The sequence below is a fragment of the Esox lucius genome, chromosome 8, assembly GCF_011004845.1.
Source record: "Esox lucius isolate fEsoLuc1 chromosome 8, fEsoLuc1.pri, whole genome shotgun sequence".
Classification (NCBI taxonomy): Eukaryota; Metazoa; Chordata; class Actinopteri; order Esociformes; family Esocidae; genus Esox; species Esox lucius.
The window spans coordinates 32,855,068-32,874,916 of record NC_047576.1 but is presented as its reverse complement, the minus strand read 5'-3'; the positions used below and the strand labels follow the sequence as shown (position 1 = coordinate 32,874,916).

General features: G+C 40.8%; 1 long non-coding RNA gene across 1 annotated transcript; it reads left to right on the top strand.

Moving 5' to 3' along the window:
- The first annotated feature begins 12,765 nt into the window (after nucleotides 1-12,765).
- Nucleotides 12,766-18,735, top strand: LOC117594798. The gene is made up of 4 exons (XR_004576045.1): nucleotides 12,766-12,850; nucleotides 13,752-13,842; nucleotides 15,692-15,828; nucleotides 17,227-18,735. It is a non-coding gene; the product is annotated as an uncharacterized LOC117594798 (long non-coding RNA).
- Nucleotides 18,736-19,849: the final 1,114 nt, after the last annotated feature.

Here is a 19,849-nt window from a genome sequence, read left to right as displayed (position 1 = left end):
CCACCAATAGGAGGCGCTACTATATGTTAATTAATGTCTGCTAAAGAGCTCCAAACTGAAAGGCCCAAAGAAATAGAAGTGTTTGGAGGGGATTTGGAGGAGGGACATCACACACGTTCAACAGCCCCTTTGGTTTCTAATGTCCCCTCTTAGAACTAGAAAACACTGTCTCCCCCCTCCCCCATACTTGCCCTCCCCCGGTTCGTCCTTCTCTAATTGCCGTGGCCCTTGGATCTCACACAAAGCATCCCACTTCTCCCCCAAGCCACCTGGCAGCTCACACACACTGAGCGCAATCAACCTAACCCCCTGAAACAGTCAATGTAGCCAAGTGTAACTTCGCCTTTTACAACATAGACCCTTTTATCCATAGCTGTTTATTCCCGTTGTTTAATCATATTCATCTAGCTCCGTAAAGGCGGTGCATATCAAGGGAGTGACGGCACGCTACTGTACTACACCCTGTTAATGCCAGAGGGCAGAGGAGGGTGAGCAAGGAAGGGAACAATCACAGGCTACTCCCCCCCACCCTCCTTTCTCAATCTCTCTCCTTCTTTCTCAGTCTTTCCTTCCCTCCTCCTTTCCCCTTGAAGTGGATAGATCATCATTATCATTACTGTCAGCCACAGCAAATAGAGATTCTGCGTAATGTCATTTGTCATAGCAAATAAAAAATGACAGTGGACAACATGTTCTGTTCTATTCTATTAGCAGTAGAATTTAGCGACGTGTACCATAGCTTTGCGTACGATGCAAAACACAACACAACCGTCATGTGTGTTGACCATACACCACAAACTCCAACAGTGCCTAAATGCTATTATAAACCAGTTACCAGTGAGATGAAAACAGTGCATATATTTTTTGTCCCACCCATGGTATACTTTCTTGTAAACCACCCCCTTCAGTCCACCCGCATTCAGAGATCAAACCAACCACTATAAAATTATAATGAATTTCGTATATTCATATCAGGTACAGTCATAATAAATGTATAAGATGTAAGAGAGTGGTTACTGTCTATGTACTCTCAGGTAATGAATAAGTAACCATTGGAAAACCTGTTACATGGTGTGTGTGTGTGTGTGCGTGCATGTGTGAGTGTGTGTGTATGCATTTGTGTGTGTGTGCGTGTGTGTGTGTATGAGGAGAAGGGAAGGTATTGCTAGGGGGCAGCCATAGTATCAGTGGTTTTGAATCACTCCTCTATGTTACATTCCTGGAGTGTTCGAGTGGGCGTTCACAAACAAACACACAAAGCACTTACGAACACACACACACACACACACCCACTGAGTAAATACACCTTCAGCACTGCTGGACATTATAATAATTAGAGTGTTGTGTCTATATATTCTAAAACGTGTGAATTGTCAATGGGATATTTTTGTCTATCCCACTTTCCCTTTATATACTCTTGAAGAGTGCATGCACAGCCCAGGGACACACAAATATATATAACCATATATAGCCTTATCCAAGGATTGAACAATTTTTTTTTTTTATCTTGTCAGCACAAGGATTCAACCCCAGCAACTTTTCAGTTACTGTAGTCCTCTACCTTCATGCACCAAGCTAGCAGCCTGCCCCTTAAACTGGACAACTACAGCCAGGCTGACATGTACGCCATCATCGCCTTGTGTTACCGCAACGCAGAGCGAGCAGATGCACACAAACGGACAGGGAGCAGTACTTTATGTGAGCTTACATGGCTGGGCCGGGTGAGCGGAACCAGGACATCTCATTATGTGTGTGCCCAGACAGATGAAAGGGTACTGTAGGTACTGTATGATATAACAGGGGCCGTATACATGGAGCCAGGCTGAACCCCCTGGGTACCTGGAGACAATGGTCTCCAGGGGCTGGAGATACAAAACAAGACTCCAGGTTCCAGAGTGGAGCTACCTGATTCTCAGCATGGATGTGGCCTGAGCATAGAGAAGTCTAAGCAAATAACTATGAAAACCCTAGCAGGAACCAGAGTAGTTCCCCAACACAGACCTGTTCTAATACAATGATAGGGTTAGTTCAGAATGTTAGGGTTAGTTCAAAATGTTAGGGTAGTTCAGAATGTTTGGGTTAGTTCAGATTGTTAGGGTCGGTTCAGAAGGTTAGGGTTAGTTCAGAATGTTAGGGTTAGTTCAGAATGTTAGGGTTGGTTCAGAATGTTAGAGTTAGTTTAGAAGGTTAGGGTTAGTTCAGAAGGTTAGGGTTAGTTCAGAATGTTAGGGTTGGTTCAGAATGTTAGGGTTAGTTCAGCATGCTAGGGTTAGTCCAGAATGTTAGGGTTTTTTCAGAAGGTTAGGGTTGGTTCAGAAGGTTAAGGTTAGTTCAGAATGTTCTGGTTAGTTCAGATGGTCAGGGTTAGTTCAGAAGGTTAGGGTTAGTTCAGAAAGTTAGGGTTAGTTCAGAATGTTAGGGTTAGTTCAGAAGGTTATGGTTACTTCAGAATATTAGGGTTAGTTCAGAATGTTAGGGTTAGGGTTAGTTCAGAAGGTTAGTGTTAGTTCAGAATGTATGGGTTAGTTCAGAAGGTTAGTGTTAGTTCAGAATGTAGGGTTAATTCAGAATGTTAGGGTTAGTTCAGAAGGTTATGGTTACTTCAGAATATTAGGGTTAGTTCAGAATGTTAAGGTTAGGGTTCGTTCAGAAGGTTAGGGTTAGTTTAGAATGTTAGGGTTGGTTCAGAAGGTTAGGGTTAGTTCAGAAGGTTAGTGTTAGTTCAGAATGTTTGGGTTAGTTCAGAATGTGGGGTTAGTTCGGAAGGTTAGGGTGAGTTCAGAATATTAGGGTTAGTTCAGAAGGTTTGGGTTGGTTCAGAATGTCAGGGTTAACTGAATTAGTTCAGTTGCTTAGGTTCAGTTCAGCGCTAATTAGAGTTGTTAAATCAGACTTATTAAATACAAAATCTCCAGGAGGTCAAAGGCTCCTCTCTGAAGATCAATAAGGGGATATCAATTTGAAAAAGATTTCTTTAACCTTTCTCCCATTCTTGATCCTGTCATGTATGTCTGGTTGAACTTCCTCAACTCCCACCATCCTCCTTCTTCATCTAGTTCTTTCATCCCATACCTTCTCCATCCATCTGTCTTTTAAAGATCTTCTTCAGAATTTCTCCATCTCTATACAAACACCTGCTCTGGGACAGAAAGGAGCTGATGTGAATTGAGTTGTGCCCTTGCAAACAGAAAGTATTCCTAAATTCCCCTCTGTAGTGTGATTCCAGTATTTGGGAATGGTGTATCTCTGGGGGAACAGCGTAAGATTTGGGAATTGGATTATACTTATCCTGGTTAGCAGCTGCAGACATCCCGCTGTGCCTCGGTACGCGTGTCAGGCAAAGTGGAATTATCCATTGATTTCCACTAAGCTGCCTGCACCACAATACCCACGGCCTGGTCTGTTCTAATCCTCATTGCTCTGATATGATCTCTACTGCCCCCTGATGGCCACATTGGTACACTGCACACATTGACACAGACAGACAGGGCTTGTCTGAGTGCAATGCTGAGTGTCGTTGGGTTAGAATTTATTTTTATTTCAGTTAGATTACAGAGCTCTTGCAATGCCAGAGTTGTGGGTTTGATTCCACATGGGGGCTGGTATGGAAAAGAATACACACACTACTGTAAGTTGCTCTGGAAAAGAGTGTCTGCAAAATAATGTAAATGTGCAAATCTGGATCAAGTTATGAATTCTGACTCTTGAAGAAAACCCATCCACCCATACAGGTTAGTAAAGTTCAGGGCAGTAAATATGGTGTCTGACAGGTCAGCACAGTAAATATGGTGTCTGAAACCAACTAGTTAGGCATATCTCCCACTGAGCATTAAAGATCAGTTCAAGTCAGGCTTATGAACACCCATTTCAGGACCTTGTTGGATTCATAATAACAAGCACCAATAGGATCTGGATGCAAGTATTTTCCAAGGATGTTGAATGTAGTTGAAAATCCAATTAAATAACATTTCATTCTTTAACAGCAAGTATAGCAGGCCTGGCGCCAGGGCGAAGTGACTGACGGGGCTGTTAAAAAGGGGGCTAATCTATTTTTTGGCAATTTTTCGATAGGGTATTTAAAACTCAAACTGGGGGTGCGGGGACTAGAACTGAGGGGGCTAAGCCCCCTCTTGCCCCCTCGTGGCGCCAGGTCTGAAGTGTAGGCCAACAGTGAAATGCTTATATATGGTCACTTTTCCAAAAATGCTAAATTAAGAAAGTGAGAGACAGAAATAAAGAAGAAAAAAGAGACAGAAAATATGCAGTTTTTCTGTCTACAATAAAGAAATAAATACCAAAAACTATGTCCTAGATAGGGAATCCCACTACTAACTTGATGCGCCTGGGTATGATGTTTATGTTTATGTTAATAGGGCAAACCTTGTAATGAATAACAGGTAATAACAAGCAGCAGCTGCATATATGGGTTTGAAAGTGTGTGTTCTGTGTCAGTTTGCCTGTTTGCACATGTTATGTGTTTTTGTGTGTTGCAATCTAAGTAGGTGTGGGTAGAGTCTAAGTGTGTGTATACAGTCAGTATTAAAGAAATAACAATTTCATCCTCATTTATCAGTCTTGGTTGAAGCTATACTGATGTGAGCCTCTTGCCAGGCCTGTTAGTCAGTAATAGTCTAGGATTTAGATGCCTGGAGTCTAAGTATTTTGAACAGGCACATACCAGAAATGATGAAATATGACTTTGCCCAGATTATCTTGGTTTTCAGAAGTCAAATCTTGTGTATATTTAACTCCTCCCTTCCTAAAGGAACCCTTTCAGTCATTATGTGACATACTGGCCTTGACCGGAGGACCATTAGGTCCCTCCATGGCAGACTGAGCAGAACTGCTGATATGGTCTAAGAGCTGGTTAAGTATTAACATTTGACTGAAGGCCCATTGGGGTACACAAGTCTAGCAGTAGTCCTCATGGTTGAAACTGAGTTGTCCCTATAGGCTTCAAGACAGTGTTAACTATACATTCAGGAATAACATAATTTTATTATTTCAGTTGTTGAATATTGATCGCATCCTGAATTGACAGGATCGAAAGCCCAAGACTCCACCCGCAGTCTCCCTGGTAGTGTTTCCGGGAGAATCCCCCAGAGATGATGATGTAAGCTGGGATGGACGGTGCGTTAAGTGCCTCCTCCTCTACAGTCACTGGCTCTCTGATTCTACTAACATGGAGATAAAGTGGCTTTGTTCTCCCCTATGCCCTTTCCTCCTCCCCAACTCTCCAACTCAAGACTGTCTCATTGTCTCCATAGATTACATTGTGCGTGTGTTTGTGCATGAGCACAGTGCCAGGGTGTTAGGAAAGTAGCTGAATAGCGCTCTCTGTGGATGTGACCTAAGCATTACGCATTACAGATGGACACAGATCATCATTATCCATCCGAAGTATAAATCCTTTACTCTACTCATCGAAAATAGCACAGCTGACATGGATAGAATAGCTGGTAGGTTTGTAGCGGGAGCTATACCGGTTTCACAGAGGAGCTGAAAGATAATCCAAACAGCTACCATGACCCCTCTAGTGGTCCCAGAATAGACTTCACCCTTTGATTTCGTTTTGCATCAGTCTATCTGCTCCATCCAAAAGCAACTGTTACAGTAAGACAGACATGGGATAGTTATTAGTACTGTTGACACCGTATCTATGATCTCCGCTGTCCCAACGATGAATGGCCACCGCTTGAGAGGGGCGTACTATGAACCATGGAGAAAGCATACATTCTCTATTTCAGTAAATATGAGTAAAAAACACTGTTGATTGCCCGTATGGTAGTTTGATTTAAATATCGCCTTTACATGTTAGGTCTCATCTCATCCACCATCCATGTGTAGCACTGTGACCAATTGGTTCCAGAATGTTCACTGCACATCATCTGTGAGGTGGAGAGGTGAGGAGGGATATATGCCATTCAGGGAGATGATTAAGTGGCCGTGGCAGGAACCGGGATTGGGACAAGGGCATTTACACCCCTACTCTTAGAAGTGCCATGGGATCTTTAGTGACCAGGGTCAGGACACAGTGTCTTCCCCAGGGCAATGCCCCCGTCCCTGCCCTGGGGCTTTGGGATTTGATATCAAGGCCTATCAGAGTGCCTCCTACTGGCGCTCTGACACCACTTCCAGCAGCATCTGGTCTTCCATCCAGAGGCTGACCAGGATCAACCTTGTTTAGATTCAGGGACAAGTCAATAGGGGCTCACAGGGCACAATGCTGAAGCATCAATTAATTCATTTGGATTTGAATTGACTTTGTTGGTACATTTTCCAAGAGGAAAGGTTGTGAACATCATTGTAGCGTGAACCAAGTCATTTAACCAATTATGCTCAATGGAGATGTAAATATAGTAGACAGAGTATGCATATAGAGGACAGTATACATACAGAGTATATAAATATAATAGACATACAGAGTATGCGTATAGAGGACAGTATACATACAGAGTATACATATAGAGTAGCCTTTCTCAAACTTTTTTGTGCTAGGGATCAGTAAATTATGGGCTTATTTATTAGGGGACCGCTTTGAAAAAATAAAATTAACTATTGCTTTTTTTTTACAATTTATAATGATTCAGTTATTTGTTTTAACACAGCCAAAACATGGTAATCAAGCAATTTCATTCCTATATGTTTGGTTGCACTGGGGGAATTGGACAAGGTTGTGCAATAAAAAGATTTGGCATTTATTTTACCCCCGTAATATTACGGAATATACCAAAACATTTTCCATTTCCACTGCCAGTAGACAGTGCGTGGTTTTGCAGGCCAAAAACATTACGCCAGTACTTTGGACTGTGAAAAGGCTAAAAATAATAAAAGCTGTAATGTGCACTAGTTGATATGCTGCCCCCACCATCCATCTGTGTGTCAGCGTTACTGACCCCATTGAAACAAAGGACAATGAGTTAAGCTCATTCTAAACGCCCCCCCTTCTCCGGTCACTTACCCTGTACTTACTGTGGATACATAATGCCACTGCATTGCTTAACTTAGTCGGCACATGACCTGTGGTTCAGAAATCCTGCTACGACACCATGATGTCATGTTGATGTCTGGGACTCAAAAACACGCTCAACACTGTTTTTGCCTAGGAACTAATGCTAACATAGCCAGCATGTATGAATATAGGTATACAAGTAGGTACACATTCTCTTAGTGAGGATATGTACCTATTGGCAACAATTCAGTATACCTTTATAAAACAGACTAATTGTAATGATGCCTTACCTGTTCAATTCATTACCTCAGACAGAAATAGATTAAGGCCTCGTCCATGACAATCATTCTTCATTGAACCTGTCCTCCAATTCCTCTGAACTAAAAACAGAAAGATAAAGGAAAAGGCAGAAAGACCACAGGAGTTCACAGGTCTACCAAATGGCAGATCTGATTGGTCACTGTGACCGTTACTCCAGCCTGTGTAGTACCGGTAGACTGCAGGAGAATCAAAGAGGTCCCCGTGAAAGGCTTTACCTCTCAGTGAAGCCTTTACTGTTGACATCAGACAGAGCCACTAAAGGCCAAGGGTGGACGATCTAGATGTGTGTTTTGTTTGGCTGAGGTGGCATGTAGAAAGGACAGCGTGACTGTTGTTCTAAGGTAATCAAAGCATGGGTCATTGACTGGGAGAGCAAGACAGAGGACTTGATTCAACCTAACCTGCTTTCCCTACAGTATCAAAATATACTGTTCTCTTGCAATCACAGAGTTTGTTTGAGCACAGTTATTTTAAATACCTCTGGCCGCAGGTAAATCGTTCTAGTTCAAGAGATGTGTGATTGTGTGAGTTTGTAATAAAGGTTATAAATATGGCAGTGATGCTGGCCTCTGGAGACCTCTGCTGGAGAATAGAGGAACGGGGAATCCACCATGTCAGCATATCCTAATTAGACGACCATCTTTACAGTTCAAACATATTATTACTACAAAAACAACTCTCAAATATGCTGCACTTAAAATTGAATGAAGATGTACATAAACTACATGTTTGCGTTGGACAAACAAAATTGTTAATTAAAAGCAAAAAACACAGTTCCAAATGTCTCACAGATAAATTAATGTCCATCATGATATTCCTTGCCAGTGACTGTATTCCATATTTCACTGTGAAAGCCTAGTCTGTATGTGAAAACTACTGTTTAAATTCAACAGATATGATGCAAAATATACAGGTATATACTGCTGACAGCTTTTTGAATCATAAAACCAATGGAACACCAATAAAATAGTAATAAATAATAATATGTACAGAAGATATTTAGTTAACTACAAAATCATCGTAAGTGGTACAAGTGAAATTAAGTTGGCATAACACAGTGCCTTCAGAAGCTATTTGACCCCTTCACGTTTTCCCCATTTGTTTGGTATAGTAGGATTAAAATTGATTTGTCCTTGATTTGGGCCTGTAAGAGGTTTTCACCCCTGGATTGTACAGTTGTTGTCCATCTATAGGTTTACCATTGTTAAAGCACTGTACATTTTCTGGGTGATCATTGATGCACTGTCATTTTCAAGACTTGACATACAGTGGGGAGAACAAGTATTTGATACACTGCCGATTTTGCAGGTTTTCCCACTTACAAAGCAGCTAGAAGTTTTTATCATAGGTACTCTTAAACTGTAAGTGACTGAATCTAAAACAAAAATTCAGAAAATCACATTGTATGATTTTTATGTGATTAATTTGCATTTTATTGCATGACATAAGTATTTGATACATCAGAAAAGCAGAACTTAATATTTGGTACAGAAACCTTTGTTTGCAATTACAGACATCATACGTTTCCTGTAGTTCTTGACCAGGTTTGCACACACTGCAGCAGGGATTTTGGTCCACTCCTCCTTACAGACCTTCTCCAGATCCTTCAGGTTTCGGGGCTGTTGCTGGGCAATACAGACTTTCAGCTCCCTCCAAAGATTTTCTATTGGGTTCAGGTCTGGAGACTGGCGAGGCCACTCCAGGACCTTGAGATGCTTCTTACGGAGTCCCTCATTAGTTGCCCTGGCTGTGTGTTTCGGGTCGTTGTCATGCTGGAAGACCCAGCCACGACACATCTTCAATGCTCTTACTGAAGGAAGGAGGTTGTTGGTCAAGATCTCACGAAACATGGCCCCATCCATCCTCCCCTCAATACGGTGCAGTCGTCATGTCCCCTTTGCAGAAAAGAATCCCCAAAGAATGATGTTTCCACCTCCATGCTTCACAGTTGGGATGGTGTTCTTGGGATTGTACTCATCCTTCTTCTTCCTCCAAACACAGCAAGTGGAGTTTAGACCAAAAAGCTCTATTTTTGTCTCATCAGACCACATGACCTTCTCCCATTCCTCCTCTGGATCATCCAGATGGTCATTGGCAAACTTCAGATGGCCTGGACATGCACTGGCTTGAGCAGGGGGATCTTGCTTGCGCTGCAGGATTTTAATCTATGACGGCATAGTGTGTTACTAATGATTTTCATCTGAGACTGTGGTCCCAGCTCTTTTCAGGTCATTGACCAGGTCCTGCCGTGTAGTTCTGGGCTGATCCCTCACCTTCCTCATGATCATTGATGCCCCACGTGGTGAGATCTTGCATGGAGCCTCAGAGCGAGGGAGATTGACCGTCATCTTGAACTTCTTCCATTTTCTAATAATTGCGCCAACAGTTGTTGCCTTCTCACCAAGCTGCTTGCCTGTTGTCCTGTAGCCCATCCCAGCCTTGTGCAGGTCTACAATTTTATCCCTGATGTCCTTACGCAGCTCTCTGGTCTTGGGAATTGTGGAGAGGTTTGTAGTTTGTTTGATTGAGTGTGTGGAGTGGTGTCTTGTATACAGTTAACGAGTTCAAACAGGTGCAGTTAATACAGGTAATGAATGGAGAACAGGAGGGCCTCTGAAAGAAAAATGAACAGGTTTGTGAGAGCCAGAATTCTTACTCGTTGGTAGGTGATCAAATACTTATGTCATGCAATAAAATGCAAATTAATTATTTAAAAATCATACAATGTGATTTTCTGGATTTTTGTTTTAGATTCCGCATCTCACAGTTGAAATGTACCTATGATAAAAATGAAAGACCTCTACATGCTTTGTAAGTAGGAAAACTTGCAAAATCATCAGTGTATCAAATACTTGTTCTCCCCACTGTAGATAGAAGTAAATTCATGTTAAAACTGTAAGTAAGCCACATTGAAACATTGAATGCCATCTAAGTAAGTTAATTCAGTGAGTAATTGTCATTGTGTTTCAGGTTATTATTTGGCTTGTAGATACATTTGTCTTACAGTGCGATAATAGCATTTTGGCTATGCTTTGTGCTTCTCATCACTTCTTTTCATTACAATGTTGTCACTCCATTCTCAGTTTCCTCACATCACAACCCTTAAGCTCTGTAACTGTAAAATTACTATCTAGTGTTTTCCTCCCTCTCCCTGCAATCGAGTTAAGAACGACGCCTGTGTCTTTGCAGTGACTGGGTACATTGATACAAGATCCAATGCCTGATTATTAACTTGCTTGCTCAAAGGAATATTCAGTGCATGCTTTCTTATTTCCACACATCTAGCCTTCTTTGCAGGGTGTAAAAAAACTCCCCTAGTTTTTGTGGTTGAATATTCAGCTTAAATTCAATGTTTGGCTGAGGGACCCTATAGATGATGGTACGTAGGTACGTGTGGGGTATAGAGATGGGCTGGTTTGGGTGATTCTTTATGTTAACCCTTACCATGCACGCCAACTCCCTGCAGACTCCAACTTACATGATTCAGTTGAAGCGACTGTTTCCTCCTGAATTTATGTAGACTTCCCATAACAATTTTAATTAACTAAAAAAACTTTAATTTTTAATACATTTGCAAACATAAAGATGCAATTCAAAATATGACTTAAACATAATGAGATGTTGTGGATACAACCCAGTTTTCAAAAAAGTTTGGACACTGTGTAAAGTGTAAATAAATGTGGTGCAAATCATTTAAACCCTATATTCAAAAGAAAATAGTAACATATCATATCAAATGTTGAAACTGAGACATTTTATTGTTTCGTGAAAAATATATTCCCACTTTGAATGCCACCTACACATTTAAAAAAGCTGGGACAGGGGCAACAAAAGACTGGAAAGTTTATGTAATGCTAAAATCCTGGTGGAACATCTTACAACTACTTATTAGGTGAATTGGCAACAGGACAGTAACACTATTTGGTATAAATAGCATCCCAGAGAGGATAGGTCTTTCAGAAGTAAAGATGGGGAGGGGTTCACCACTCTGTGAAAGACTGCGCAGGCAAATAGTGCAACAGTTTAAGAATAATGTTTCTCAATGTAAAATTGCAAAGAGTTTGGGGATTTCATCATCTATGGTACATAATATAATTAAACGTTTAAGAGAATCCAGAGAAATCTCTGTACGCAAGGGACAAGGCCAAAAACCAAAACTGGATGTCCATGATCTTCGGGTCTTCAGACGGCACTGAATTAAAAACAGTTCTGTTGTGGACATCACTGCATGGGCTCAGGAACACCCCTGAAAACCAATGTATGTGAACACAGTATGTCACTGCATCCACAAATGCGAGTTAAAACTCTAACATGCAAAGAAGAAACAATACATAAACAAGATACAGAAATGCTGCTGTGTTCTCTGGGCTTGAGCTCATTTAAGATGAGGCGAAGTGGAAAACTGTCCTGTGGTCTGCAATTCTTGTTGGGAATCATGGACGCCGCATCCTCCGGGCTAAAGGCGAGAGGGACCATCCGGCTTCTTATCAGCACACAGTTCAAAAGCCAGCATCCGTGATGGTATGGGGGTGCATTAGTGCACATGGCATGGGTGACTTGCACATCTTTGAAGGCATACTGAACAAGAACTGTCCAAGAACTGTCCAATATCAAAAATCTTTAATGAAAATGTTTTCTTTTTGATATTGCCAGTTATATGGACAGTGTGCGGGAGTTTTTGCTAAAAAATTTTTTTAACTTTGGTCTCGACTTGCAGGTGTGCAAGACAAGGCCATACCACATTCTGTATGTATTACAGCAGCAAGGCTGCGTAGTAAAAGAGTCCGGGTGCTAAACTGGCTTGCCTACAGTCCAGACCTGTCACCCATTGAAAACATGGCACATTATGAGATGAAAAATACGACAAAGGAGACCCCGAATGGTTGAGCAGCTGAAATCTGCATGGTAATGTCTCCTCAGTTCCAAAGCACTTACAGAGTATTGTTAAAAGAATAAGTGATGCAACACAGTAGTAAACATGCCCCTGTTCCAACTTATTTTTAAATGTGTTCCTGGCAACAAATTCAAAACAGGCATGTATTTTTCCAAAAACAATAACATTTCTCAGTTTCAACATTTGATATGTTGTCTTTGTACTATTTCCAATTAAATACAGGGATAAATGATTTGCACATTATTGCATTCAGTTTTTATTTGCATTTTACACTGCGTCCCAAATGTTTTGGAAATGGGGTTGTAGATCAAGGACACAAAACAAAAATAAAAATGCTGGGTTTACTTTGTATAATATAACAATACATCAGCCAAGATGTATTCAGATAATGAAGTTCCTCATCAACAGGTCCTGACGCCCGCGAGGAGAAAGGTCAGTCCCTACTGGGTTGCGGCTTAACACTGTGTGTGTGTGTGTGTGTGTGGGGTGATCAGATGTCTCCTGAGCTGTGTGCTATGAGTATAATTAGATACTGGCTGGTTGTCAGAGACCCCTCGAGTCGTCTCCCCCACTCCCATCTGTCTCACTAGAGAAATACAGCAGATTGGGACCTCACTCTTAATAAATGGAGTCAAATGGTGTTTTTGTGTTTACTCACCTAAATAAAGACCCTGAGATTGAAAGTGAGTAACCTAACTTTGTCAACCTCATTGTAGCTTCTGCTTTCCTACAGCTATCAAGATCGATCAATTTGAGGTCTTTGTTCATGCAACTGCAAGGTATTATGAAGTCCTGTGAAAGCAGATGAAACAGCTGGTGAGGAATATGTTGTATACTTTACTGGTGGCCAAGATATATTCTTAGTTGTTTACTGCCATCTTGTGTTGAACAGTGATAATTGTTGCTTATAGTTAAGTTGGATTACATAAATGTAACTTCATAGAATAAGGTAAAGTATCAAACCTGACTTCCAGAATAATCTATAGTTTGGATTATTTCAAAGTAGCTTCAATGATATTTCATTCATTTGATTTAATTTTACTTTTTGTAATATTCTTATAAACAGAGAATTGTGAACTGATATAGATGTTATAAAGAACAAAAATCGACTGTTTTTAAAACTTTTGATTGATAAGCCGGTCTCTAATGCAAATACAGCATCAGGAGCTCTCTTATTAAAACAGCTCAGAAATGAGGTCGCTTTCTGAAGGCATATTGGGTTCCAGGTGCGTCCTTAGGCCACCTCTCTTCCGAGCCAAATTTGCTTTGCTAAAGTGGACTGAGGTGGAATGGGATTCACAGTTTAACAGTAGTTTGTTTACAGTAGATGAAAAACTAAGTTGCACAAGGCAACAAACCAAATAATATGAATTACATTAGTCAAATAATATTTTATCCAAAATGAAGAAAACATTTTTGATTAAGTGTAAAAAGAAAAATACTGGTATTTCTATTAAATGCAATTCCTGTAGTAACTCTCCCATTTTAGCCTAATCTCAACAACTGATGAAAATGAAGGATTTGTGGAGATTAGGAAGCTGGTGCTAAAAATTACCATGCAGTTACTTTTTTCTGTTCCAATAGGAAACTTCCAGAATTCTGCCCACAGAGTGATGTAGCTAGAGCTTTCCATTTCCCCGGTTTAATATGGATCAAATGACGGCATGGCCCACATGTAAGCATTAGTCCAACCTTTTTCATTTACTGTACCACCAACAGAATTTTGTTCAGCCCACACTACCCCTAAAGTACACCCATATGTTCATTTCACTAGTAATTCTATGGCCTCATAATCATTCTCAAGTACTCTCTGTACCCCCAGGGGTCTCAGGACCCCTGTTTGGGAACCACTGCAATAGTTTATTATATAAATGCACTTCCTCATTCAGGTTACCATTCATTTGTCATTATCTGTAATGAATTTTATGTTGCCTAAGTTGTCATGATTAGGGCCAAATGTTGTTTCTGGTCAGGTCACATGCCTGATAGCACAAACCCTGTGCTTTTAAAACACACCCTGTGTATCGATCAAGCATCCAACCAACATTTCACAATATTTCAAAATCCCACTCAACAACAGCTAATATACAGTTCAAGTCAGGATAGACCACTCAGTAGCCTATCAAATGTGACCGCTTCCATTGAGTCTTTTACCTATCATAATCATGTACCCGATCTTAAGCTCTTGTTTCAAAAGTGTCTATATATATATATATATATATATATATATATATATATATATATATATATATATATATATATATATATATATATACACACACAATCAAGTTTGTACAGCTACCCTCATGGGGACCAGAAAATAGAAATTGCATGCTCCCTTGCCCTAAACTTAACCCTAAACCTAACCCTTACCCTAACCTTAACCTAATCTAACCCTAACCCTAACCTTAACCGCAATAAAGTAACATTCATGCCTAAACTTTACCTAGATGTAATGCCTAACCTTAACCCTAAACTTAACCAACAACGCCTGGACCTTAAAGAAACCCCAATCCTAACTATATAATCAATTGAAAGTTTGATCCTAAACCTAAACCCTGAGCCGGAAATTGACTTTTGCCTCACGGGGACCGGCAAAAGGTCCCAATGAGGTAAATTTTTTCTGGTTTTACTATACTCATTGGGACATTTGGTCCCCATTCGTTCAGTAAGACCTAACCACACACACACACAAACACCCCATCAAAGGTGAGGTAGCATCCAACAGTGTGGGTGTAATGTACGCATGCTAAATTATGCGTGAGTATAAGAAAATATCTAGAATCCTGTCTGTGACCCCTCACATCACCAAGCACAATCGGCGCTTTGGTTTCGGGGAAACCCTCTGCAGTGGCTGCACCCCTGCTGGTTTGTCCTAAAGACTTTCCACTACGGTTTCAACCATTACGCACAGCTATTGGTTTGATATAGTTCAAAATAAGTATTGTGTAAACAATTTTAAGTCTAGGATAACACTGTAAACAGCGACAGCCTGTACCTAAGTCCGTTCATAAGTAACACTATAACATTATTTGAATGCGTGATCTCAAAGAGGGCGCCCACATGTGCAAAATAATCTTTCCCTTTTTAGATTGCAGTGTAGTCAATAGGTTATTTTCAAATAGCTTAATGATTCGCATACACTGTGTGATATAAAAGATTGTTTAAACACTATCATATAAAATATGTTGGGTGGGACTCGTTTATCCGATAGTTTGAAAAATAATTACGTTGAACGTTTTTATTATATGCGCATTTACCTATTCGACCAGGTTATCCTTGAACTGGGTCATGTGGAATCAGACATACCTAAACAATCAATAATAATTGAAATGTAAAGACATCTTATATTAAAACAGCTTGTATTTAATGTGAAAGCTGAGAGATAGACTAAACAAATGGAGTTGGGTCCGTTGAAATCTCGACTTAGCAGCGTCACCGGTAAAAGTGCTGCATCGTCACTTCTTCATAACCGTTCTCTGCGAATAGTGTAACAAAGGCAATTCGTTGTTCCTCCATGACAGGGAGGAAGAACAGGCATTTTTAATGCGAAATGGCGGACGGTGGAGGAGGCAAGGACAGAGAAATTTGACACTGCGCATTCGGAACGGCCTCGTGGCTATGAGAAAGACGCGGAGCCGGATCAAGGACTGGATTCTTGGTGAGCTCACGTATGCTTGTGCAGCGTGGTCTGCAGTTCCTGAACTGCCCTTGCTAGTCCGTTTTTTCTCTGTTAGATAACTATTTGAACGACAACTTACGTTCAGAGCTGCGTATATGTATTTAAAAGCTTCCACATAATGAAATACAGATGAGCACATATCAAATGGCAAATCATGGAGTGCCATCTGCAAGGAATGTCAATGAAAAACAGGGTTGGCATACTTAATAAAGTTGGCTTGTCCCCAGGATATACGAGTATAGTCCTGCTAAGTAAAACTAACCAAGTTGTATAGTTGTGTTAAAAATACTCACTATATGTACCATCAGGGACTGGATGCAATCAGTATTCATGACAAAGGTGACCTTTACAACTTTATCAACTCCACTCAACAAGGAGGGCAGCTGTTCCCCTTACAAACACGCACATTTACTTATACATGTGCACACACACACACACACACACACACACATTTCCTTACTTCCTAACCCACCTAACTTAAACCTCAACTCAACCCAACCCTAATCTCATCAACCTAATATGTATTCCTAATCTTGACCTAGTTCAAGATGCCTAACCAGAACTTGTAATGCCTAATCCAAATTCTAACCTTAACCCCAATTGTAATTTAAACCTAAACACTTATGCCAATGGCAACTTTCAAAATGGTTTAAACTGAAGTCAGAAACACACACACTTCATTCGTAATGAGCCATTTTCACAATCCCAAGGAGTCGGGCAAATTGCAGATGCTGTTTAAGAGACTGACAAAGAGAACATACGGTTCATCTTAAAACCCCTAGCACTGGGTAGAGACAGAGACACAGAGGAGGAATGAGAGAAAAGAAAGGGAGGGAAAACGAGATTGTGAGAGAGAGGGTGGGAGTGAGAGGAATGTGTGCTGTAGTTTCACTCATGTCCATACAAGTCGTGTTTTCCTGATAAGATCACAGCCATGCCACCGTTGATGGCTTCCTGTGAGCGCACTCTAAATAGAGCGGGTAAAGGCTCTCTAAAATACAGAGCATGTCTTATCTCCCAGGGACTGGATGCGTCACAATGAAAGAAAGTGTGTGTGTGTGCTTTATTGTTTTGGTGGTAGTTTTTAGATAACTTACAGCACAGTTGGTCAGGGATAATCTTATAGTTCCCCAATTCACGTGAATGCGTCCTGCGAATATACGGTTGGCCAGGGCCATGTTGTGATACGAGAACAGATGTACAGCTGGTCTAAGGTTTGTCATCTTAGCACACCACCTCATCTCGCGCCTTCCTCACACTCCTCCTTTTGACTGAATTGTGCTTCTCAAGCTAATGTGGACACCGGGAGCCTGTACTCCTAAACAGCTAGCCTTCTCCGTTCCCTCCGTTCCCTCCTTCCCCGCTCTCCCATTACAGCATGTGTAAATCCCTGACCATACATGGGCCTGGCTGAGGGAGAGAGAGGGGAGAGGAGGTGACTTCAAGAGGAAGTGAGCGAGAGAGAGAGCAAGAGAGAGAGAGAGAGAGAGAGAGAGAGAGGCCTGCAGGACTGTACCACCTCTACAGGAATTCAGAGTTTGAACTGTTGTCACATAAAGAAACTGGCGGGAAATGCTTCCTTTGTGTATTCTGTAAGCGGAGGGGTGAACAAACTGAACTCAGATTTCCACATGCTAACCAATATGAATAACTCATTACTAACATTAGAGAGCATGAATGATAAAAACTACTTCCTGAGGTTAGTTAATCACTGAACACAACATTGTAGATGCCATAGTTTGACTTGTTGAAGGGAATGTTGAAATGGAACTTACAAGGTAAAATGTTCAAAGTTAAAATGGTTATAGTGCATCTAGCATTTATCTTTCACTGTTTTCATTAACTGAATTGAGAAAACACAAAACATTGCTTCTAAATAAAAGGTACATGTCTCCATTGGGAGTTGTTTTAGATTAAGTTGTTTCAGATTGAATGTTTGCAAAGTATAACAATACTGCAACTGTGGAAAGGTGACGTTCTTTCTGACTGTGTTTTATCTGGCAGCTGATTAACTGATGAAGAATGTTTGTTTGCTCCACCCTTTAAAGTAGTAGAATAGAAAACCTCACCAGTTAAACATAACGGCCATTCAATAAAAGCTATGAAATGAGAACAGGAAAAACACTTTCACATAAAATTGTAACCTTAGTTAGCAATCACAAAGACACTGACATAATAAACAACAACTACCAGTCGTTACTCTGGTGAGGTTTCCTCTCTGCTCCAAACAAGAGCTTGTGAAACCATGACGCAGTGAGGCGAGGCGGCAGCAGGAAATGCAGTTGAGAGGTTTTGTCAGCTCCTTTTAGCTTGCCTAATTGACCTGCATTGCCCTTGGCTCATCTCCCTGGCAGGATAGAGTACAGTAGCGATACAACTGGCAACGGACGGGAACCAGCACTGTGACCTTTACTCCTAGTGTGATGGATGATGCTCACTGCTCATTGGTCGGTTCTGTGATGAATGGATTTAGTCCTGATGTGAGAGATCAAACCTACTGTACATTACCAGCAATTAAAACTCAGCCTGTTTCTCTCCAGACTACGTCGAATACAGGGGTAAACGTTATTCCTCCTTACCATGTCTGAGCAGGGTGACCCACATCCTCTCTCATTATGTCACTGTGAAGATGCAAGTGAAGATGCTCTTCACTTGAAACAGTTATTTATTCACACAGGGTTACAGAGAGAAATGGAGAAATGGGGAGCAAGGAATGTATGCAATCTGTGTGTTATTAGAGCACTAAGTGTATGTCTCAACCTGCCATTTCAATTTTTCTGAGCTTCAGTGCACACAATTTTAGTCAGCATATTGTGCTACAGTGTTACAGTCATTTGTGTAAACACTCCTCGGGGGTGTTGTGTCATACACAATCAGTCATTCACAGTGCAGACATCATATTGATCATTGAAAATGTTTAACAATTGAAATAAATGAAATACTTACTAGTCTTTTGGGGGCACGTTTGTATAAAAAAAGTGATTGCATTACAAAATATTAATTAGGGAAATATTTGACCAAATGTGTTTCATTTTCATGGAATGGATATTATGACGTGATCTTTTTTATCAATGCATACATGGAACAATTACCTAATGTCCAATTATTTAGGCATACTAGAGAGTATTGGAAGTACGTAAACAAGGCCACAGTAAACCTTGTCCGACCCCAGTGTTACAGTATGCCCCCTTGGGGCCAATTCAGGATATTGCTTGTCATTAACACAGTTTTGTTGAAAACCATAGTGTCACCTTTGGTCCAACTGGGGTGGTTTAATAAATACAGGATCTCCAGGACAAGACTTGGCAGGTAAAAAGTTGAACAGTGGTATACGAGGTATTATGTGACTGAGGGAGTGTCCAAAGTTTAAGCAGTTGTTTACACAGATGAAAAAGGGGGAGGGTCAGGAGTTTGGAGGGAGGATTTCTTGAATTTCTAACTTAGTCCAGGATGTGGTCATGTTATGTTGCAATCAGTGAAAGTCGAATAATGCCCAGTTTTAGAATGAGTTGCCTAGAATTTCTTAGTTTATTCTTGATCCAGCCAGTCATCCCCTATTGGCCAGGATCCAGTACCTCTCATGTGATGAAAAATAAACCAGTGTGAAAATTGCTGTGGTGAGAGCAGAGCTTTATTGTCATGTTTCAAACGTATTCCGGTACTCAGCTCACCCTCATCTTTGTTCCTTCATCTCCTGACTGACAAATGAAGATCTGGTTTGTTCCATCAGCTCCCAACTGACAAATGAAGCTCGGGTTTGAATTATTATATTATTAATATAATATATTTTATTTGGTATGAGGAGGTTCCCTTGTTTTTCCCCTCATTATTCAGGTAGAGTCTCAGGTAAATGAGAAGTATCCTTCATTACAAAATGTCTCTTAATGAATTTCAGTTATAGCGCCCCCTTGGGCTGATAAGTGTGATTTTGTAAAAGCCAGATCTAATCTGTGGAAAAGGGAACACAAAACAGGACCTCAGGTTGATCGTAGTCTCTGGC